This window comes from Schistocerca cancellata, chromosome 1 (assembly GCF_023864275.1).
Source record: "Schistocerca cancellata isolate TAMUIC-IGC-003103 chromosome 1, iqSchCanc2.1, whole genome shotgun sequence".
Classification (NCBI taxonomy): domain Eukaryota; kingdom Metazoa; phylum Arthropoda; class Insecta; order Orthoptera; family Acrididae; genus Schistocerca; species Schistocerca cancellata.
The window spans coordinates 832,080,840-832,105,072 of NC_064626.1; the positions used below are offsets into that span (position 1 = coordinate 832,080,840).

General features: G+C 42.4%; 1 non-coding gene across 1 annotated transcript; it reads left to right on the plus strand.

Moving 5' to 3' along the window:
- The first annotated feature begins 2,103 nt into the window (after window positions 1-2,103).
- On the plus strand, window positions 2,104-2,178 carry Trnat-ugu (transfer RNA threonine (anticodon UGU)). Its single transcript has one exon. It is a non-coding gene; the product is annotated as a tRNA-Thr (tRNA).
- Window positions 2,179-24,233: the final 22,055 nt, after the last annotated feature.

Genomic DNA, 24,233 nt, shown 5'->3' on the forward strand with positions numbered 1-24,233 from the left:
CTCAGTGGAAATAAGTGAAATTTTTTTCCTGTATTTCCACTTTATACGAGCAATCGCCTACAAATGTAGTGTTCACTGTCCATTATCCTAACTGCTCACAGCTTTACTTGATTCCCACAAGAGCACGGACAGTGTCCATCAGCACTTAATTTATCGTCACTTTCTACATACTGATTGTTATACATCAGGTGTCTGCTCTATCGCACGTCCATTTATGGTCAGTTTGCAAAGTGACTATCAGTATCATTAATTGTGCATACACATCTTAGCACAGCTTCTTTCGTATCCCTCAGGAAGTTCCGAATAATTCTGAATATTTCCAATCACTTCTGACAAGTTCAAATAAATCATCTTCATGTTGTAGCGAAATTGTGGCTTTCTCCCACTATCCCCGGATTCTGTTGAATGGGGTATTGGTCACTTGATATGCAGACTGTCTTTACCATTGCAACTGCAATATGTTAACCGCCATTACCTCCAGTCACAACTCCTGAAGATGGCAAAAAAGTGGTTCACATGGTTCTCAGCACTATGGGACTTAACATCTGAGGTCATCAGTCCCCTAGAACTTAGATCTATTTAAACCTAACTCACCTAAGGACATCACACACATCCATGCCCGAGGCAGGATTCGAACCTGCGACCTTAGCGGTCGCGCGGTTCCAGACTGAAGCGCCTAGAACCGCTCGGTCACATCGGCCGGCCTGAAGATGGCGTCAAAGCACATGCACCTATGTCAGAAAGTCTAATTATGACACTGAGTAAGTATGTTGAAGCTTGTTTGGGAAAGCTGCGATTTGTTCCAACAACACAAAGCGATCAGTCGGCAGGTTGAGACTATCAAATTTTGTTCTCACAGCTGAGTGAGTGTCTGCTATTGGGGAGTCAGCTACTGTAGGGAACTGCTGTCATTTCGTTCCTTCTATATCATAATCCTTTTGTCTCATTAAAGAAAGCAGAACAGAGAATGGGGAGAGAGGGAGAGAAAGAGAGAGAGAGAGCGAAAATGATGTAGTATATATATGAGATGATGATGATGATGATGATGATAATGATGATGTTGAGGAGGAAGTGGTGTACCTGATTTTTTGATCTTGTAAGAACGTCTGTGACATAAAATTTATTGACGAATCAGTACAAAATTTGTGCAGAGAAGAAACACAATGCAGGATAGTGTGCTTACGTGTGTTTGTCGGGGGGGGGGGGGGGGGCAAGCAGGCAATTACAGTTATCAGCCACTGTTCAGTACTCATTTCATCGAAGTGACGAGTAGTTTTCATTGTCTGAGAGCGTGATTTAGCATTATCAGCAGAAGATGGCAAAGGTCTCATATTGCTAGGTACATTGGTACACTAACATCGAGACCCTATAATATTTGAGCTACTATGAAAGCGTATAAGTCCACACTTCTTACCTGTTTGATAGTGAATAACCCCTTTTCAGCATGCTATTCCACCAAAGTATAATGTAATCTACTGTCTGACAGCTAAAGACGACGTTTTGAACTATAAAATGAAGCTAATACCCTAACACAGGATCGTTATTATAACAGTGTGACTTTGAGATCGATTTTAGAGATGCGTTTTCGATGATTTTGGACTTGGAATAACATTGTTTACCTTGTTAATTCATGTCGACATGTGCACACGATGTTAGATGAGCGGTGGTGCTGATGGGTGTTTTGTGAACTAGTTTTCAAGTATTTTGATGATTTCAATGCGAATTATTAATACATGGTCCGCTCTTTGCATTAAAACATAATACACCTTTGCACTAACTAAATTTTTATTGCAGAAATGTTTAGTGAGTTAGTGTGTCATTCAGCTATATTGAATGTGTGTTTTTACATTTCATGTCCGAAAGAACACACACCATATCCATATAAGTATATAGTTCTGGCAATACCGGCCATGACCTCCTTCTTCTGTGTTGATGCACACATACTGCCCAAACTCTTACAGGATTTCGTAAGAATGTCTTCCACGAGTAATGAGTGTGTTGGGTAGTGACACTACGAATGTAGTGTGTGGACGTATAAGGTGAGAATGTGGGTCTCGCGGGAGGCGTTAGCGAGATGGTCCCTGCAGTCACACTATCTTCTGTGCCTTCGGTGGCTCAGATCGATAGAGCGTCTGCCATGTAAGCAGGAGATCCCGGGTTCGAGTCCCGGTCGGGGCACACATTTTCACCTATCCCCGTTGATATACGTATATCAACACCCGTCAGCAGCTGAAGGTATAAATGTATAATTCTAATTTGTTACTAATTGGTTGGAGTGTTGTGGAACCTTCGTTCTCCTGTCCTGTCATCTGTCCCTGAAGCATAGCTGTGTAAGAGTGGCAGGGAGAAATTTTCTTAGCGCTGTACTGTACCAGAAGCCGTTTCACGAACTCGGCCTCCACAGCAGTAGCGAAGAAGCCTTTAAAAAACTGGCGACGTGGGTTTACAAAAGAAAAGTTTCCAACGGAGGAGATTCACAATCTTTTACCATTACTTGATTTTATGTAACGTATTTTCTGACTAAGGACACGTTTTAGGAGCGACAGCAGGTAATGTTTATGTGTGTATACGCCACCAAAGTGTTCACAGGGAACACATTATAGAGATAATTCAGTAGTGACAGAGGAATTAGAAATTACGTTAATGCTTGGTTTCTTGCTGTCTCGTAACGAAGTGATGTGATGACAGCAGCAGTGTTCGAGAGATAGCTCTCGTGTCACCATGGCGCATAGGGAGTTGTGAGTATAGAGTTCGGTGTGTCACGCGACTGAAATGGCATCAGATTTTGTACTGGCTGTGTGCGAGCCGGTGGAGACCAGGATGGACAGAGCGCTCGATAGCGGCGCATATAGCCGAGGCAATTACCGGGTTGTCCGACGCATGCGACGCCCCATCTCCCAACGCCGTACAGCCATTTGGCTTTTCACATGCCACTGCATGTACCGTGTTCCGTGAGTACCGCAATTCTGGACGAAACGATTTTGCCACACTGTACTGCTTTTGGCAGCAACGTGTTGTCGACAGAGATCTGTATCTACTGTCTCGTATTTCAGCGTTGGACGGCAAGTCAGACGCTATTTCACTATTGTAAGGCAAATTCTGCAGAGCAGACATGTCACTCATTCCCATTTCCTCCCTATGACGTATAGAAGCCACCACTAACACGGGGCTCTCCACTCATCGCGCACAGAAATTGTCAGGTGCACAGAAACACCGCAGTTCGATGTTTCCAGTACAGTCACGATACTCTCACCGATGCCAGGGTGAGAATATATCGGAAAGCACGTGAGACGACGCAACCTATTTGTCATTAGCTACGATTTTGACTCTTGCAAAGATGTGGCGCCGCCGCCGAAACGTAACGCTACATGCCGTTGGGCAGATATCTTTAATTCGATTTTTCATTGGCGTTCATAAATTTGACAATGGAGACAAACGACGAAGGCTGAAACTAAGAAAGAGCGTTTTATTTAATTTTTCCCCCCCAAAAACGACAATAAATTACAAAGTTGTCATGTACGTATCCTGTGGTGTTAAATAGAATTAATGCGTTTTCTCTATGTGTTGCAATTCCACAAACGGTAGCATTTGTGCACATACCAATTTAATAATCTTTCCTTGAAACTGATTTGTACGCTTTTTGTTCCAGCCTACGAGGTGTGATTTGAAAGTTTTAAGAATGGACTTGTAATTGTACAATGGTGGTACTTACATGCTACTGTGATGCATCTCCTTCAAAATAGTCCTCTTCTGACTGAACGCACCGACTCCAACTGTGTTTCCACTTTAGGAAAATTACCTGAAAATTTTGTTCCTGAAGTGTGTTAAGGATGCTCTCAATATTTTCCTGGATGTCTTCAGTCGATTCAAATTGCTTCCCCTTCAGTGAAAATTTCAGTTTAAGAGACAGGTAGAAGTCCACAACGGCCAAATCAGGGTAATATGGCGGTTGTGGAAGCACAGGAATTTTGAATTTGGTCAAAAATTCAACGATGGAGAAGGCACGATGAGCCGGAGCATTGTCATGGTGTAGCACCCAACTCCTGTCTTTGCACAATGCAGTCCTTTTCTCCCGCACCTTTCCGCGCAAACGCTCAAGGACACATTTGTAGTATTCCTGGTTAATTGTCTGTCCTCCACGGGGAAAAAATCACCAACATGATCTTCACCTTCGACCGACTTTGCCGTGCTTTCTTCGGTCGTGGTGAACCTGGAGTATTCCACTGCGAAGACTGCTCTTTGGTTTCAGTATTATATCCATATACCCACGATTCATCACCTGTAATTACCCTGTTTAACAAATCTGGGTCATTTTAGTCCGATTTATCAGTTCTTGACACACTTCAAGTCAGTATTGTCTCTGGTCACTTGACAACACTTCTGGAAGGAATTTTGCAGACACTCGATGCATGTTCAAATCTTCAGTTAAAATTGACTGAACTGCATAGAAATTTAAATTAAGTTCATCAGTCATCTCCCTAATTGTAAGTCTACGATCAGAGCGCACTAAGTCGCGAAATTTCACAACACTTTCATACGGTTTTGAGGAGGGAGGGACGGCCGGACCGTAGTTCATCTTCAAATGATTCGCGGCCATTTTTAAATCTGTTGAACCAGACAAAAACATTTGATTGGCTCATACAATTATCTCCAAAAGCTGTTTTTAAAGTTCGTAAGTGTCAGAAGCTGATTTCCCAGTTTTAAAACAAAATTTCACACAAACTCGTTGCTCAGATTTTACATCCATTTTCACGCAGACAGAATCCGGCAACAAGCCCTAACAGACCCGCACTCAACCAGCTGCCACAAAGAACTGAACACAGGAAACGCACTTTCCTGTCAGAGGGATTTTAAGGACATGACTCACTCCCTACCCTCCGTCTGCGCGCCCGCCAAACCAGTAAACAGCAGCGGATACATTCTTAAAATTTTCCCATCACGCCTCGTATATGATTATTCTACGGCATTTTACGCATTCATTCCATCTATTTTTAGTTATATTTTCCTATTTATTATCTCATTTGACTTCAATAACACGTTATATCTACTATTTAAAGGTTCGATGAGTATTTATATGTTAAAGATTTGGTCTTAAAAGTGACGGTGCACCACTAGCCACTTCTGACTCATAGCTGAGCCACCGTAATAAGGTGGTGGTGGCGGTGGTTAGTGTTTAACGTCCCGTCGACAACGAGGTCATTAGGGACGGAGCGCAAGCTCGGGTTAGGGAAGGATTTGGAAGGAAATCGGCCGTGCCCTTTCAAAGGAACCATCCCGGCATTTGCCTGAAACGATTGAGGGAAATCACGGAAAACTTAAATCAGGATGGCCGGAGACGGGATTGAACCGTAATAAGGTTTTCGGTAATGCCATACCCCACATCAACAGCGTTTAACTTTAAACAGCATAAAGATGTACCGGTAAACAATGAACTACAATTTATTTGTACATCCATGGAGATATGAAACCTTTTTTTCGATAAGATATCAGGAAAATACCAAAATAAAATACTGACATTGTTTTGAGAATATTTTAACAGGGCTTCTGTCGCACAGATATCGATGGCTCATACTTACTTACAGGGTGACAATTACTGAACTACATAGGCAATAAAACCGACAAAGCCCATTTTCATTTGGATGGGTTCGTCAATAAGCAAAATTGGCGCATTTCGGGGACTGGGAAAGCGCATTTCGCGATCGAGAAGTCTCTTCACCCAAAGCGTGTGACTGTGTAGTGTGCAATGTCCAGTCACGGAATAATCGGTGCGATATTCCATGTTGGCACGGTGACTACTGAATGGTAGGTGAAGGTGTTGGAAGATATCATCCCCATTATCCAAATTTACCCTTATTTTGACAAAATGTGGTTCACGAAAGACGTAACACGATCCCATCGAAGCAGAAGAGTATTTGACGTCCTGGAAGAGCACTTTAGGGGCCTCATTTTGTCTGTCGGGTACCCAAAGGCCACAGGCATGGTTCTCGATTCGCCGCCGTATTCTCCACATCTGAACATACGTGATCCCTTTTTGTGGAGCTATAATAAAGACTAAGTGTACAGCAATAACCCAAAACCATTGCTGAGCTGAAAACAGCCATTCAGGAGGTCACCGTCAACATCGATGTTCCAACACTTCAGCAGGTCATGCAGAATTTCGCTATTCGTTTGCGCCACATCATCGCCAATAATGGCAGGCACATCGAACATGTCATAAGCTAAAGCCGAAGATCTGCAGTGCCATTTACGTGTTGAATAAAGCGTATCCACGCTGTAGTTTGTAACTAATTTAAGTTTTTTTCATATAGTTCAATAATTGTCACCCTATATAACAAATTGGATATTACTTGAATCTCTGCAAACAAATCTATGGTACATGTGGAAGAGTACTTAATCGAAAAGCTTCTTTCAACACCTCGAAACAAGACCAGAATTAAATTGCTTATGAGTGCTGTGCTACAAAAACCGTTACCACTATCAGAAATATAGCGTATATCACAGAATTACAGTGAAGTTTAATGTAAAGACGTTAGCCGTGTAGTAAATGTAACTTAATTAGATTTTTTTGTTTTGTTGTTTCACAGACTAAGCCAAAATTTCATGAAACTCAGAGATCATTATTTATTAATCATCTAATTTTCTTCGTTTCATACATTTTCCATGTACCTTTCAGTATGTTCGCATGAGAGGTCTGATGCGTTCTTTATGTTTTAAACTTTCCCTGTCTCACTAAAGAAAATCCACTAACCATCAGTGTATTCCATATAGACGAGCTGCTATAAATATGATTCGCCTCGACGGCGAACGGTAGTGTAGAATGAAAAGTAGCGGTAACAGGCAGGGAGAGAGAGAGAGAGAGAGAGAGAGAGACAGAGAGGCGATGACGTCAGAAGGGGGATGGGGTAGAGAGAGAGAGAGACAGTGTAACGCCGGAAATACATATCCTCCTGTTTCCATGTACTATGAATTTTTTCCTTATTTTGTTACCTGAAGATATGACATTTCTATGTCTTTATATATTGTAATTGTTTTACTATATATATATATATATATATATATATATATATATATATATATATATATATATATATATATGTGTGTGTGTGTGTGTGTGTGTGTGTGTGTGTGTGTGTGTGTGTATTTATGTCGATGTATAATTGGTTTGTTTTGTAAATATTATTTGTATTTTTACGCTGGGTCTTGCCTAGGGAGAACTATGCTGTCGAACGAATACAGCGATAGGTCGTGTGGAGAACCTAAGTGTTTATGATATTTGGTAGTGTTAACTCTGCCGCGTGGATCGCGGGCAGAGCATGGAGAGTCTGGCTGGAGGAGGACAGTGGAGCAGGTGTGTTGTGTGACGCTCCAGCAAGTTGCCGCGCTTTCGGGGTTTGGCAGCATGTAATTGCGCTCGAATTGCTATGTTAGTTTCTGATATGGTGTCGCGGACGGAAGCGTTGGCTGGCACACATCAAGAGCCCGTTTCGGCTGGAGACTGTGTCGAGAAGAAGGCGCGCCAACATCCAGCTTCTGCAACAGCGACGGCCGACAATGAGTGACTGTCGCCACCTCCTCGATCGACGACTTCAAACCTTCAATCAACCAACAAGGAAGACTGGTAGCACGTAAAGTTTTAGAACTGTATGGCAGACCTCAGCTTTTCAAACTGTTAAATTTTTCTCACTAAATTACAGCAACGTAGCAGGAACCTTTGCTGCTCATTGTCCCAATTGCATTGCCCAGCAGGGTCCCTTCCTTTTCCGGAATGAACCCGAGTGTCGTTGAAATTCAAACGCCAGCATTAAAGTAATATCATTCGATTTCACTGCTTTAATTTCGAAGTTCAGTTAAGGTATTCATAGCTGGCTACAATATTTAGATTACACAAGCACAAATTAAGAGTGCGAGTTTTGTTACCGTATTTTAGCTTACCTGTGACTGCAGCTAAGCTTGGTACGTACTAAATTTTAGTATTGTTAATTGTTCAGAATCATTTAATTCAAGTTCAAAGTTAAATCTCTTATTTCTAAATTGCGTAGATTCAAGTAGCTTTTGAAATGATTGTTGAGGTAGCCCAAGACTAATCGTATTTTACTGAATTTCGATGTGCTTCGGAAACAAAGCTCACTATTAATTTCAGTCACTAAATTAACTTTCAGTTTTCCGGTTTTATTAATTCTTTTGCTAAATTAAGTCAGAGTGTAAATCTCTTATTTCTAAATTGCGTAGATTCAAGTAGCTTTTGAAATGATTGTTGAGGTAGCCCAAGACTAATCGTATTTTACTGAATTTCGATGTGCTTCGGAAACAAAGCTCACTATTAATTTCAGTCACTAAATTAACTTTCAGTTTTCCGGTTTTATTAATTCTTTTGCTAAATTAAGTCAGAGTGTAGCGAAATTTATTACTTCTGACAAACTTTCAGTTTTCACACTACAGGTGTCAACCTTCAGTTGCCACGCTTCTAGTGCTAATTATATGTGTAATAACCTTTCTTTTTCAGTTACTATGGTAATTGTCCATAGGACTGGCGACCGTAATTTCCCCCAAATCTCAAATATCTAATTACCGCTAGTTAATTGTTAACGTAACGGCCGCACATTTACTTTCTTTATTAACTTTACCCCTTTTCAAAATCAATTTCCCCCAGTTTCATTTGCCTTTTTCCTTTCATTTAGGTGTAACCCTTTCCTCCCTCTTTACCGACAGATTAACTTCGGTGACGATTGCTTTTCCCAATTTTCCATTAGGTACACGCAGTTTAATTTTTCACTGTCATTAGGGTCGATAAGTGAGGAGGAGGTTACAACAGGAAGAGAGAAAGAGAGGGAGAGAGAGATAAAAAGCGACGAATTTGTTCTAAATTTATGATGATCACCTGTCGCCAACCTAAAATTACAAAAGACCGTTAACAGATCTTACACTCAAGGTGACAAAAGTCACGGCATGCCTCCTAATATGTAGTTGACCGGCTTTTGTCCAGCGTAGTGTAGCAGTTCGATCATGGACCAGTCGTTGGAAGTCCCCTGCTGAAATGTTGAGCCATGCTGCCACAATAGCCGTCCATAACTGCTAAAATGTTACCGGTGGAGCATTACGTGCACGAACTAATCTCTCGATTATGTCTCACAAATGTTCGATGAGACTGATGCTGGACGGTCTGAGTGACCAAATCATTCGCTCGAATTGTTCAGAATATTCTTCAAACAAATCGCGAACTGTAGTGGCCCTGTCATATGGCACACTGTCATACATAAGAAGGGCATCGTTGTTTGGGAACATGAAGTCCATGAATGGCTGCGAATGGTCTCTAAATAGCCGAACATAACCATTTCCAGTAGGTGTTCGGTTCAGATGGATCAGAGGATCCTATCCATTCCATGTGGAATGGAGCCACCACCTGTTTGACACTGCCCCATTGACAACCTGGGTTCATGCCTGCATGGGGTCTTTGCCCTACTGAAATCCAGCCATCAAATCTTATCAACTGAAACAGGGACTCATCTGACTACGCCATGGTTTTCCTGTCGTCTAGGATCCAATTGATATGGTCACGAGCCCAGTAGAGGCGCTGAAGGCTATGTCCTGTTAGCAAAGCCACTCGCGTCGTTATTCTGTTGGCACATCCCTTTAACACCAAATTGCGCCAGTCTGTCCTAATCAATACGTTCGTCGTACGTCCCACATTAATTTATGTGGTTCGTATAAACGAACATATCGACTTTGCACTCGAACCTGATATACAGCTTTCAGTACTGATCGATACAGCTATAGAAATTATCCAACGATAATTAGTACCTTAACTTGACTTGTCGGAATAAAACTGCCATTCACAATCCGTTGTAATGTTATTAGCGACTGTACATTGTTCTTTCTCATTCAATCTTCTTTGTATGTGGAGCAGAGACCGAAGTATCAACGTAAAAGCTACAGTAAGCCGCATATTCGCTTACTGCGTACCTTCGTTCCGTTTTTTCATCGTGAACTGTAATCTAGCTAATTCACCTACCAACAGGTTCTAATACAAACACGTATCGCCCCGAAGTAATATTGCATGCTGTTCCCATTTACGATACAATCGCGAGCATTAAATAAAAGCCTCAGAGAACGGGATTTAAAAATGGAAAGGCTTCGTCGAGACTATTGATTACATTAAAGCTGTTACCACGCGTTTTCGACGTTTAGAGAGGGAAAAATGATACTTTTTATGGTTCTACAGCAGACCTCTCACACAATTACCTGATAATCACGAAGCGTTCAACGAGAATCCGAGAGCTCAAAACAGAAACTGAGATATTAATTCTCATATTTATTCAGTGAAGCATACGTATTCTAATACCACCAAGTGCCTACACACGGAGAAACAAATCGCCGCTAAAGGAAAACTGAATTTTAAAAAAGACGCTAATCATAACTTATGAAGTAGTGTCATTGAAGGGAAATGTTTTTAGTGAATCTCTGCCTTAAACTGCTGTATGTTTAGGGCAGATAAATGTAAAATACAATACAACTTTTGATCTTTTGATTCCTATTTTCTATTTTGATTCTTGACTCGTCCGCGAGTGCCTGGAGTGTGACTTTTGTGGCACTGGTACCCTGAGTAGCCTCAACACTTCATTCATTCCACAAATAAAGTCAGCTACATTGGTACGTAATTCCCCTTTATACCCCACACCCCTCTTTTATCGGTTTTGGGGTGAGGTGCCGCAGCCGACGTTGGCCGAGGTTGCCACAGAATCGCCGAAGTCTGTGCTTCATGTTTCCACTCGGATCATAACCAAAAGTCCACAGTTATTCTGGGCCCATTGCTACAGTTTGTGGTCGTAGACCAAAAACCACTATCAAGGCTGCTTGTCTTCACCTTCTCTGCAAGTCATCAGAAGGAAACAATCAAGACTTCATAAATGAAGTGCCAACGTATTCAACGAGTTGTGGCCTGCTGCTGAGCTGGCCTCTTTAGCGTGACGAATAATCTCAACAGCTATGCACACTGAGACCACACAATACCCTTCCCCATCCCTTGTCCCCCATTTCTTCAAAGGGTATCAATATTGAACTCACAACTGTTAATATCTCTCGACATTCTTTGAACAGAGCCTGTATGTAGATATTTTCCCAACAGCAAGCTCGGCTTTAGTGTCAGTTTAAGACAGTTATTCACACAAGTTGGTCAGGAGGAATGGCTGTCTTCCATTCTATCCCTCAACGGGACTGCTCCCCCGCAGCTGAAGGATCAGTCACAGCACACAATAACCTTTCAACAGGTTCTAGGTAAAAATGTTTGGTTAATACACTCGTAGATGACGAGTCTGTGTTAAATTCAAATAAATGCTTGGTTGTCTACTTATCTGGTTGCATTCGACTACTTTTCTCCACCAATTCATTGCTAACTGCAGTGAATAATATTAATTTCTTCATTGCAGAAATCCCAGAAGTCAATGTCAAAAGCCGATATTATTGAATAAATTACATCAACACATCATTTGCATTTTGCGTTAATGTTTATATTGTTCCAGAACATTCTCACAATGCACAGATTAAAGAGAATGAATTCACAGATCATGAACTCGAACTAACTGAAAACAACTGTCACTCTTCTGCCACTCCCGAGTTCTCAAGCTCACTGCTTACATAGTTCCTCAGCGATGCATTTTCTCTGAAAACATTTTTCAACGAAGTCACATTAATTGAGTTGCAATGAAAATCGGAAGTTTCATAAGAAATGTTAGTTACAGTGATTATAATGTGGTTTCCAAAATTGCTTTTCAAATTTACCGCCGAAATTCTCCTTTAGAGACGTGACTAACAATACTTGATACAAAATTATTAATATCTCGTTCATTACAACACGACCTTTGATGCTAACATATTTTTTAGTACTTCACGTAATATAGAAGTAGATTTTGAGGTTCAAAAAGTTTATATAATAATCTCGTTTTGACCAGATGATCGAACTAATAGATTGTCTGTTACAGAAAGTTCTACAAATAGTAATTAGATAATTAATTAGAATGACTTTGATTTGAGTTTTTATAGAAACATAACCTCTAGAAGGTGAACGTAACTTTCAGTGCATCACTTAGCCAGAAATTTACCCAAAATATTAATTTTACCATTTTATGAAATAAGCTAATTTCGACAATTTTCCACTTAATGGCCGAGCTGATTTTAACTCTAATATTTGCAGTGTTTCCTGTCTGATAGTTACACAAATGAAATAATCAGTTTTACTCTAAATTTCGTAAAACCGGTGATTACAATAATACTTCTTCCATTAGTTACGGGTTCTTGTTATTTGTATTTAAATGAGCTGTAGTTGACTAAATAGGTGTATTAGATTATATGCATCTCGTTTAAAATGCTACTTGGTACAATACACAGCACAAAATGTGTATTTTAACATTTTTTTATATTGTGAATCGTATAATACGTAAAAGCGTGGTACCGAATACTTTACACAAGGGTCCCCGTAGTGTGTCCTTTCACAATGGGCAGGTTGCACAGCAATCTTTCCTGGATGGGAAACAGCGCTAATAACGGCAGACAATACTTGAGATACACTGGCTATCTATGACACCTCGGCGCAGTTCGCCTACCACACTCGTAATAGCGTCCAGTTATTGACCGTAATCAAGGTGGCTATCAACTCTGCACGAATATTAGCCAATACATTCTGAGCCTGCTAAGACCATTCGTAATGGGGTTCTGTTCTCTTTAAAATGAATTAACGTAAGCCTACCAGAAAATTAATCACTCCGTTAAGAGTGGAAAGTGGTCACTTGTACAGATAATATAGAACTGGTATCGGGCGGTCATTAGATCGTCCGCTGCTGACGCAGTTCAAGGCGGTGTAGAGCCGTGTATGTGTTAGTAGGTTGTACGAAATCAAATAATTGACACTGATCGGAGTAGAAACGTGAAAATGGCAAAAAGAATCTATTTTGACTGAAGTTGTCCTGTGTATTGATTAATCCATGCAGACTGCCCAAAATGTCTACCTAGAATTGTGTACCATCTACAATCATGTAACATGGTGTAAGAACAATGGTCGTAAAGAAATCATATATGCAGGGAGTGGAGACGAGTGTCACGCTTCGCCAATAGCAATATTATACAAACCCGGCAGGAATTGCTGCTGCCAGTGAATACAGGTCCATCCCAAACAGTTCCCGAGCGAGCTTAGTGAAGGAAACAGTATGATACAGAGATCTGCAGTCGGAGTCCTCGTAGCGGAACATAAGGCTGAATGTCTTCATGGGGGCAAACAAAACAGAAATTGGACAGTAACTGAATGAAGACGTGTCGTCTGGTCCAAGAGTCGAGATTTAACATCCTTTCGAAAGATGCAAGTCGGTGAGTGCACCCACGGCCCAATGACGCGCTTAACCTGCTGTGTATGGAAGGTGTAGAGAAGGCACAGGAATTCTCTGACTTTTGAGTGATACGTTTCATACCACGACTAGTATAGAATCATTCGACTTCCCATAAATATGAACATTTAGGTGTATTTTATCATGATTGCTGAACTATCATTCCCCTTTCTTCTACATCATCACTATAAACATTTTGTGTATACTTCCACCTTCCAAGATATATGTGTTCATTCAGGTGCACGCTTACGTTTCTGGTTTGATGAACACTTTGCCGCGCAGAGTGGCCGCCCTGTTCGTGGCGCTATGTCACGGATTGTGCGGCCGCTCCCGTCGGGGGTTCGAATACTCCCTCGGGTAGGTGTGTGTGTATGTGTGTTGCTGTTAGCATAGTTAGTTTAAGTAGTGACCTGACCTCAGCAGTTTGGTCCCTTAGGAATTCACACACATTCGAACATTTGATGAACACTTTAGGAACCCTATTGAACCTCGAGAAGCCTCTAAGGCACCCGATCTTAATCTCATTCACAATGTCAGGAACAAGTTAGAACAACGTGACAAACATAGCTACGAGTATCACCGCAGTTTCGTAGATCCACAGTATCTAATCGTCAATGAGTAGCTTCTTCTTCATGTGGTATATCGGAAGAAACCCACGGAATATCTTCGTCGTTGGATATAGGCCATTATTAAGAAAACATACAGTTTACAGTGTATTAGCATAAGGCCACTTTGGGTGATTAACTTTTAGTCCAGTGTGCTTATGTCTCAAAGATATCCCAAACAAGGGGATTCGTATAATAAAAGTAAAAGGTACGAACGGAAGTTTAAGACAAAAATAAATATTTATGACACAATGTATACTTATGTAACAAGCTGTGGTTGACTAACAAACGGAACTGAACTATATTTCGGCACTAACTGAGCCTCATGGACTTACCCACGGCTAAACAGTCACCTACAGACAAATGTTAACAACAGAATTCACTATCCACGCGTATGCGTCATCACAAAATTACCTCTTGGAGGAACTGAGGCGCGGGCTTCTTGCGGCCCAACAAACTACACGACATCGGGGGAAAAGAAAAGACGGAGGGACAGTCTAATAGAATACATGTCGCTAACACCCCGCTCGTTTACTTCAGCGAAATAATCTTTACGTGACCGAGCAGTGAATCACAAAATTTGCCAGGAAAGGGAGTAATTACACTACTGGTCATTAAAATGGCTACACCACGAAAATGACGTTTTACAGACGCGAAATTTAACCGACAGGAACAAGATGCTGTGATATGCAAATGATTAGCTTTTCAGAGCATTCTCACAAGGTTCGCACCGGTGGCGCCACCTAAAACGTTCTGACATAAGGAAAGTTTCTAACCGATTTCTCATACACAAACAGCAGTTAACCGGCATTGCCTGATGAAACGTTGTTGTGATGTCTCGTGTAAGGAGGAGAAATGCCTATCATCACGTTTCCGACTTTGATAAATGTCGGATTGTAGCCTATCGCGATTGCGGTTTATCTTATCGCGACATTGCTGGTCGTGTTAGTCGAGATCCAATGACTATTAGCAGGATATGGAATAGGTGGGTTCAAGAGGGTAATACAGAACGCCGCGCTGGATCCCAACGGCCTCATATCACTAGCAGTCGAAATAACAGGCATTTTATCCGCATGGCTGTAACGGATCATGCAGCCACATCTCGATCCCTGGGTCAACAGATGGGGACGTTTTCAAGACAACAACAGTCTGCACGAACAGTTCGACGACGTTTGCAGCAGCATGGACTATCAGCTCGGAGACCATGGCTGCGGTTACCCATAACGCTGTGCCACACACAGGAGCGCCAACGATGGTGTACTCAATAACGAATCTGGATGCATGAATGGCAAAACGTCATTTTTTCAGATGAATCCAGGTTTCGTTTACAGCATGATGATAGTCGCATCCGTGTTTCGCGACATAGCGGTGAATACACATTGGATGCGTATGTTCGTCATCGCCATACTGGCGGATCACCCTGCGTGATGATATGGCGTGCCATTGGTTACACTTCTCGGTCACCTCTTGTTGGCATTGACGGCACTGTGAACAGTGGACGTTACATTTCAGATGTGTTACGACCCGTGGCTCTACCCTTCATTGCCGCGCGGGATTAGCGAGTCTTCCCTCGGGCATGGGTGTGTGTGTGTTTGTTCTTAGGATAATTTAAATTAAGTAGTGTGTAAGCTTAGGGACTGATGACCTTCGCAGTTAAGTCCCATAAGATTTCACACACATTTTTTTCTACCCTTCATTCGATCCCTGCGATACCCTACATTTCAGCACGATAACGCACGACCGCATGTTGCAGGTCCTGTACCGGTTTTTCTGGATAGATAAAATGTTCGGCTGCTGCCCTGGCCAGCACATTCTCCAGATCTCTCTCCAATTGAAAACGTCTTTTCAATAGTGGCCGAGCCGCGCGGGGTTAGCAGAGCGGTCTAAGGCGCTGCAGCCATGGACTGTGCGCCAGGTCCCGGCAGAAGTTCGAGTCCTCCCACGGGCATTTGTGTGTGTGTGTTTGTCCTTAGGATAATTTAGGTTAAGTAGTGTGTAAGCTTAGGGACTGATGACCTTAGCAGTTAAGTCCCATAAGGTTTCACACACATTTGAAAATTTTTTTAATAGTGGCCGAGCAACTGGCCAGTCACTACTCTTGATGAACTGTGGTATACTCTTGAAGCTGCATGGGCAGCTGTACCTGTACACGCCATCCAAGGTCTGTTTGACTCAATGCCCAGGCGTATCAAGACCGTTATTACGGGCAGAGGTGGTTGTTATGGGTACTGATTTCTCAGGATCTATGCATCCAAATTGCGTGAAAATGTAATCACATGTCAGTTATAGTATACTTTAATTGTCCAATGAATAGCCGTTTATCATCTGCATTTCTTCTTGGTGTAGCAATTTTAATGGGCAGTAGTGTAATTTCACGGTTGCCTGTGACTTGCCTACCACGGAAAAGATCATACCTGTCTTGACGTGCATGGAGAACCAGAAATCTGCCGTAATAAGTTGACCAACCTATGGGAACAGTGACTTTTTTCGGAATAAAAGATAGCCTATGCGTTAATTTAGGTAATAGACTATCTCCCATCCAAATTTAATCCACATTTGTCCAGCAGCTTCAGCGTGAAAAACATACAAAGTCGACGAAGAAAGAAAATAAGCAATTTCCAGATCGATGTAGCGCAAATTTTATAATATTTGTTCTGTCAAAAACGTCTACCTGCCCTCACGTGTGTACCTGTTACCAGCGGATACGACTACCCCGTTGTACAAGTTAACAGCGCGACGTCTCTCTGTTACACAGCATTTTAGAGACACGGGCGTTTCAGAAGCTCGGCAGCTGAAATGCAACTGGCCTGTATCGAAGGATGGATTAAACACTGTGTGAACTGTATAAGCATTGTATTCACTACATTGACCCATATTATTTAGGACATATTGAACTATAAAAGTGTTTTTACAAATACGATGCAGTTCAAAAGTAGAAGAATGAGCCGTGGCGGCTCTAATCTTGGCTGCATGGCATTCCACTGGCGCCTCTAACTGATTACGTTGCCAATATCGATTCGATGGCGTGTCGCGAGCTTTGGTCGAGGTGCGAGCGTGTGTGTGTGTGTGTGTGTGTGTGTGTGTGTGTGTGTATGTGTGTGTGTGTGTGTGCGTGTGTGTGCGGTTGGTTTAGTGGGGCTTGCAAAGTCAGCTGGCTGACTGGAAAGTTGTGGCTTTTGGGGGCCCAGGCTCTCCGGCGCGTATCTCGAGAAGTGGCGTAAAGTTAAATTGGTCAGAGGCATGCCTCGTAGGCTCGCTTAAGAATTGGTAGCGGCAGGCGGCGCGAACACAGACGCACGTCGCGTGTGTAGGGTGTATAATAACTATTTATAATAATTATGTGTTGTTGACGGTTGTTCAAAGCAGAGATCCGGCAGAAAATTTAGTAAAGACTTATTACAGGTTAAGCCACTACATTCGGAAGTGGCAGCAATCGTACAAGGAGGCCGATTACCAGCGGAGATTGCAAAGCAGCTGTCAGCACTTCGACAGATCAACGACCGAGCAGAAGGGTGGTGCTTCAAGGAGACCAACGACCCCCGCAGTTAGCACATCATACTGAACTCATGTGCATGACGCATCTGGCGATGTGGAGGAGGAAGGCGGGCAATGTCCGACGACGCCAGCGTAGAGGTAAAACAAGGAAAGCCGGGACGTGTGTAGACATTCGTCAAATTTCTGCCAAACGTGAAAAGCACATATCAACTAGCGGCGCCTTAGCGACATTGGCGAGAACACCGAATAAATACCTCATCCAAACGGGCGTGAGTGATCCTTTCAGGGGAGGACTTAGCTGCTACGCTGCTCGACAGTGGAAGATGTCGGTTCTGCGCAAATAGGTCAACGCGGAAGATGCCATCCCAGGTGTTACCAGAAAGAAGTTCGTGTGGTACCTATCCAGGTGGCTGGTGAGCATATAGGGGCTGTGGCCTCACCAAATGGGTCACCTGTGGACATGGAGGTTGACGAACTCCACCAGAAGACGCCGAATCTTTGGGTCGCTGCTTCGATTCCGGGACGGAGTACCCCGCACCACACCGTAGCCGCTTGTTAACAACGCAGCGAGCGAATTCATAAGGAGAAGACCGCGTCGCTGACACAGTGGGGGTTTACTGCAACACCAGCAGTCGCCGCATCGGCAGTCACTGTAATCCGCACGCTACGACTCCGCGCCGCAACGCTGTCGCGAGGAACTGAGCGAGTTAATACACAGTGTATTACTCTGTTTGTTTAAAGGGTCTCGATGATAATGATGATGATGATGATGACGAGTCCCGTACTCCTTCACAGAGCGTAGGAGAGAGACGCGGGGGACCCGCGCCGCCTTACTAGGCAAGGTCCTAGTGGAGGTGGTTTGCCATTGCGTTCCTCCGACCGTAATGGGGATGAATGATGATGACGAAGACGACACAACAACACCCAGTCATCTCGAGGCAGGAAAAATCCCTGACCCCACCGGGAATCGAACCCGGGACCCCGTGGTCGGCAAGCGAGAACGCTACCGCGAGACCACGAGCCGGGTCTTGTGTCAATAAATGACATAGTAGAACCACCAATTTTTCGCTCACCCGTTGAGTCAAGGGAAGTACTGATTCCACCGCCCACAAAATGTCGCTTTCCCTCCCGCCATCCATGACAAAATAATGACCATTGCTCCTCTCTGTCACTGACGCTCAAAATATAGTGTCACAAAACCCCGACTCGCTACATGTGCAACATGGTCGGCAAGTTCCCTGCTTACTCTGCAAACGTAAAGTTTACCACAGCTCGACGATTGCCTCTATGGGTTGGAGGTAGTAACACCGTGGCTGGAATCGTGCAAGTCACGACTCCTTCATACCTGAGTAGAGTTAAGAGTTTTTTTCTTATATTGAGTACTTGATATTGTAAGGCCACCTCTGTATTATATGGAATTGGATCTGTTATATTAACGAGCCTACGAATATTTGAGCGCATGACCCTCGCTCAGTGTTACTAATTGCAGTTGGTGTTCTAGGCCATATGTCATGCAAGTGTAAGACTACTTCCCTGGGATAGGTCCTGTGAAGGACATCAACTGTAACATGATCTGTATGGGAGGAAAGATAGCGTTGTGTATGTTTGCGTTAATGCATGAGCCGGCGCAGAGATCATGACTTGTGAGTACTATTACACCACTGGCCATTAATATTGTTACACCACGAAGATGACGTGCTGCAGACGCGAAATTTAACCGACAGAAAGAAGATGCTGTGATATGCAAATGATCAGCTTTTCAGAGCATTCACACAGAGTTAGCGTCGGTGGCGACACCTACAACGTGCTGACATCAGGTAAGTTTCCAACCGATTTCTCATACACAAAAAGCAGTCAACCGGCGTTGCCTGGTGAAACGTTGTTGTGATGCCTCGTGTAACGAGCATAAATGCGTACCATCACGTTTCCGACTTTGATAAAGGTCCGATTGTAGCCTATCGCGATTGCGGTTTGTCGTATCGCGACATTGCTGCTCGCGTTGGTCGAGATCCAATGATTGTTAACAGAATATGTAATTGGTAAGTTCAGGAAGGTAATACGGAACGGCGTGCTGGATCCCAACGGCCTCGTATTACTAGCAGTCGAAATGACAGGCATCTTATACGCATGGCTGTAACGGATCGTGCAGCTACGTCTCGATCCCTAAGTCAACAGACGTGCACGAACAGTTCGACGACGTTTGCAGCAGCATGAACTATTAGCTTGATGCTGCATCAGAGACAGGAGCGCCTGCGATGGTGTACTCAACGACGAACATGGATGCACGAATGGCAAAACGTCATTTTTTCGAATGAATCCAGGTTCTGTTTACAGCGTCATGATGGTCGCATCCGTGTTTGGCGACACGGCGGTGAACGCACATTGGAAGCGTGTATTCGTCATCGCCATACTGGCGTATCACCCGGCGTGATGGTATGGGGTGCTATTGGTTACACGTCTCGGTCACCTCTTGTTCGCATTGACGTTACATTTCAGATGTGTTACGACCCGTTGCTCTACCCTTCATTCGATCCCTCCGAAAACCTACATGTCAGCAGGATAATGCACGACCGCATGTTGCAGGTCCTGTATGGGCCTTTCTGGATACAGGAAATGTTCGACTGCTGCCCTGGCCAGCACATTCTCCAGATCTCTCACCAATTGAAAACGTCTGGTAATTGGAGGCCGAGCAACTAGCTCGTCAGAATACGCCAGTCACTACTCTTGATGAACTGTGGTATCGTGTTGAAGCTGCATGGGGAGCTGTACCTGTACACGCCATCCAAGCTCTGGCTCAATGCCCATACGTATCAAGGCCATTATTACGGCCAGAGGTGGTTGTTCTGGGTACTGATTTCTCAGGATCTATGCACTCAAATTGCGTGAAAATGTAATCACATGTCAGTTCTAGTATATGCGTCCAATGAATACCAGTTTATCATCTGCATTTCTTCTTGCTGTAGCAATTTTTATGGCCAGTAGCGTAATTTTAAGGAGTGTTAAATTTAACCCTTATTGGTACCTGCTTTGTCATTAATTTATGTATATCTTTTACTCCCTCGTCATTCTTGTGCGAAGCTTTATTTGCACAGAATACTGTTCCCGTTTCAAGTGTGCTGGCGGAACACCTTGGACGGTAAACGAGACATTCCCGTTTCCTGCGCCCCTAGCAGAGGCGTGTTTGTTGACGCGGCGGCACTCCCTTCGTCGCACGGCGTATGGGTTGACCTGCTGTCTGTCGCCGCCACCAGTCGCGTCGTGGTGGCTCAAGTAAAGTTGATTGTGTCATGCGTGCCTCGGTGAAGTGTCGCCGCTTAAGTGGATACAAGTAGTTAGATTCTCAGTATGTTAAGGCATGTTTGCCAAGCCTGAGGATCTGTAACTATTCGTTTAAAGCCGGCGTTTTCATTACTATTTCTCCGCGCGTTTAGTTTAAGGCCTGTTACTTATTTATATAAACTACGGAACCTTACTCTTACCTCGCTCCACAGTCATTAGCTATACTTTCTGTGAAAGTTGTTGCCTTTGATAGCCGTCAGCTGTAGCTCTCAGCTAACTTTGAATTTTGGACAACTGTATAGTTATTAATGTTTGTATCAAAGATTCTACTGGTGTGTATCTGTTGGAAGTACAATTCAATTGTATGTACTTCCAACGTATCGTGAATTTTGGGCAGTTGTATATTTATTAAGGGTTGTTGTTGTCAAAGATAGGTTGGAATATACAGGTGGGCATCTACGTTTAAATTTTATACCTACCCAGTTGATCTGTTTGAGCGACAGTGTATTTTATTGCTTAAGGTATTTTCTTATTAAGAGTTATGTATTTCTAAGCGGATTTCCAACAGCTGCAAATCAGTGGCATGTCTTGTGATCATTCCCTCATTTGAATTAATGTTGTCCAATCGTGTAACGGTTACTTAAGCTTGCTATTTCTTAGTACATTAAACAGCTGTTACTGTAATTCAGTTAGTTGTTTAAATTGTTTGTTGAACCTGCTTGCATCCACGCACAGTTTATGCGTCTTTTCTTCTTTTTTTTTTTAACTCTGTTCTTTTGATATTCACGTCCTGCTGTTAATAATAGTGCAACTGTTGAACTTTTTAAAAGTGATTTAACCTTGTACAAGTTTTGGTGAGAATTCTGATTCTTTTAATAAATTTTGAAATTGTAATGTTAATATTGTTATTAAGTAATAATATGTACTCCATGAAAATAAAAATGACAAATATGTGAGTCAACCTTTCATACTTTTCCGTAAAAGTTATCCCAAACCTAGTTGTGAGGTATCAAAAAGAACATAGCTTTCTCTGCGAGTATTATTTCCCCACTTTCGTTTTTTGTTCTTCCGATCAATAAATACCTTGTACTATACACGGTTGAAGGTAGTCCACGTGTTAGTTAAGAGTATAAGCTAATTCCATTCCAGATCTCTTCCAAATCCGCCCAGCCGTTTCAGCGTGAAGAGTACCAAACATACACACGAATTTTCGCATTTATAATACGTATGGGATTACCCCTCGTTGTTTTCAGGCTCCCCTGGCAAACCAACTAGTCAGCAGAATTCTAACCAACACATGTAACTCAAACAGGGTCAGCAAACGCCACAACTACAAGTAAGGGTAAAGTGAATATCTGACTCGAATACTTACACCTGAACATTCTAGTTGGGCGTCTATATTTCATTTTTATTGTTATATTTATATGCGTCATTTAGCTGTCGCTTTCAAGAACAAATATTATGTTAGTGTTTTTGCTGTATTTTAGTTTATGTCGGTACCATTCTTTCCCTCATCACCACTGCAAATCACATTTCTATAAATTGTTCAGAACTTTGAGTGCTGTCCGTAAGACTGGTGGAGAAAAATCGGATCTCAAATTAATGAAACTTTATAATCATAGAAGTTTAGTGAAAGAACTGAATATTTGTTTCTTGATACCCTGCAGAATTTTGAAATATGACTTTAAAATTAATCGCTATTGCAATTGAATCTGTTTCTCATGATAGATAAACTCATTCTTGTACATATTTAATCAATTGTTGAGCAAAGTAAGCAAGAGTTCGGGAGTGGTAAGGTCTGGTAACTCAGATAACCAGTTTTATATTCTACTAAGATATTTTAAGCCACAGACGTATCGCAAAAACATTTGACATGCTAAAACAACAAAACAGTGCAACAGATAAAATTATATGTCTTTTGCAAAATTAAATTGAGGGTTATAAGTTTACTTTTATTTGCGCCAAATCTGATATGATAACACAGTAAACGTTAAAGGAAAAATTCCTCAACTTTATGACACAACTTGAATCTTAACTGAATCAAAATACACAAAAATAATTTTGCTGAATCGAAAGGGTCACGCAAGGTGAAGATAAAAAAATAATTTATGTTTTTATATTTTTAAATTTTTTAATTATTTTTGATAAGGATTACAGCTAATAAACTAACGACTGACAAATATAACATACATATTTTACAACATAGAAATTGTAAGAGTGATATACCTTTTCAAGTGAAAGTAACTGTAGGCAAATCACTCTTGTCAACAAGGATACAAATAGATTCTTTCACCACCTCACGAACCGGCGAAGCACAGTATAGAAAATAGCTGAGTGACACTTATAAACAATAGTGAGAACCGGTCTTGACACCTGAACAAACCAATTAAGATAATAAATGTACAGCCAAGTTCTCTGTGACATAGAAGTAGAGAACAATTAGTAGTTAAATTTAACTGAATCACTGCAATTAGTACAATTCCGTGAAGTCGAGAGTGAAATTGGAGAAACAGATTATGACCAGAAAACACAGTTAAGCGTATATAAGCATAACTTCAGTTTGTTTTGTATTAAACAATAATACCAACAGCTCATAGAAAAGGAACAGATCAATCAACTGTAGCCGCAACGGGCGTGCTATAATCGGAGCACGACCAATAGCCAACTAGATACCAGGGGACACAATGTTCAATGTTTTCAAACGAAAATCCTCACCAGGAACTACGATCGGCGAGCAGTCACTCTGATGAAGCTGCAGTCGTCACGTTTAACATAGTTCAAATGGTTCTAAGCACTATGGGACTTAACTTCTGAGGTAATCAGTCCCCTAGAATTAGAACTACTTAAACCTAACTAACCCAAGGACATCAAACACATCGATGCCCGAGGCAGGATTCGAACCTGAGAGCGTAGCGGTTGCGCGGTTCCAGGCTGCAGCGCCTAGAAACGCCCGGCCGAAACGGCCGGCTTTAAGATGGTCCTTATGCCAGCAACGAATCAACTCCCAAACGATCAGGGAATGTAGTACGGAGAACAAAATTTCTTCTCAACTCCGGACATCCCTGTAGTGCCCCTCTAGCCCCGTCTCTGGTGTGGCATGCGTTGCTGTGTCTATGCGTACTGACAAAGCTTCCTCCTGGCGAAGTCCCACACACTTCTCCCGTAGGCTCGGCCGCACTGTCCTCCAGCAGACAGAGACAAACGTAGCGGGACATGCTACCCAAAGGTCTTTGGTACGACAAGATCGATTACTTTGATAGAACGGGATCCATCTGAGTCGACCACAACTCACTCTCCATGCCTTAATCAGGAACCTGCGTGTGTGTGGATGAACGATGTGACATTCCCCAGTCATTTCCGTGCTTATCCGAATTTTTAATCTGCTGTGATAGTTTCACCTGTGGTCGTTCTCTGTATACCAAAGGTTGAAACGTATCCTTAAAAAAATTAATGAATTACTGTGCTGATAAATCTCTTACATTAT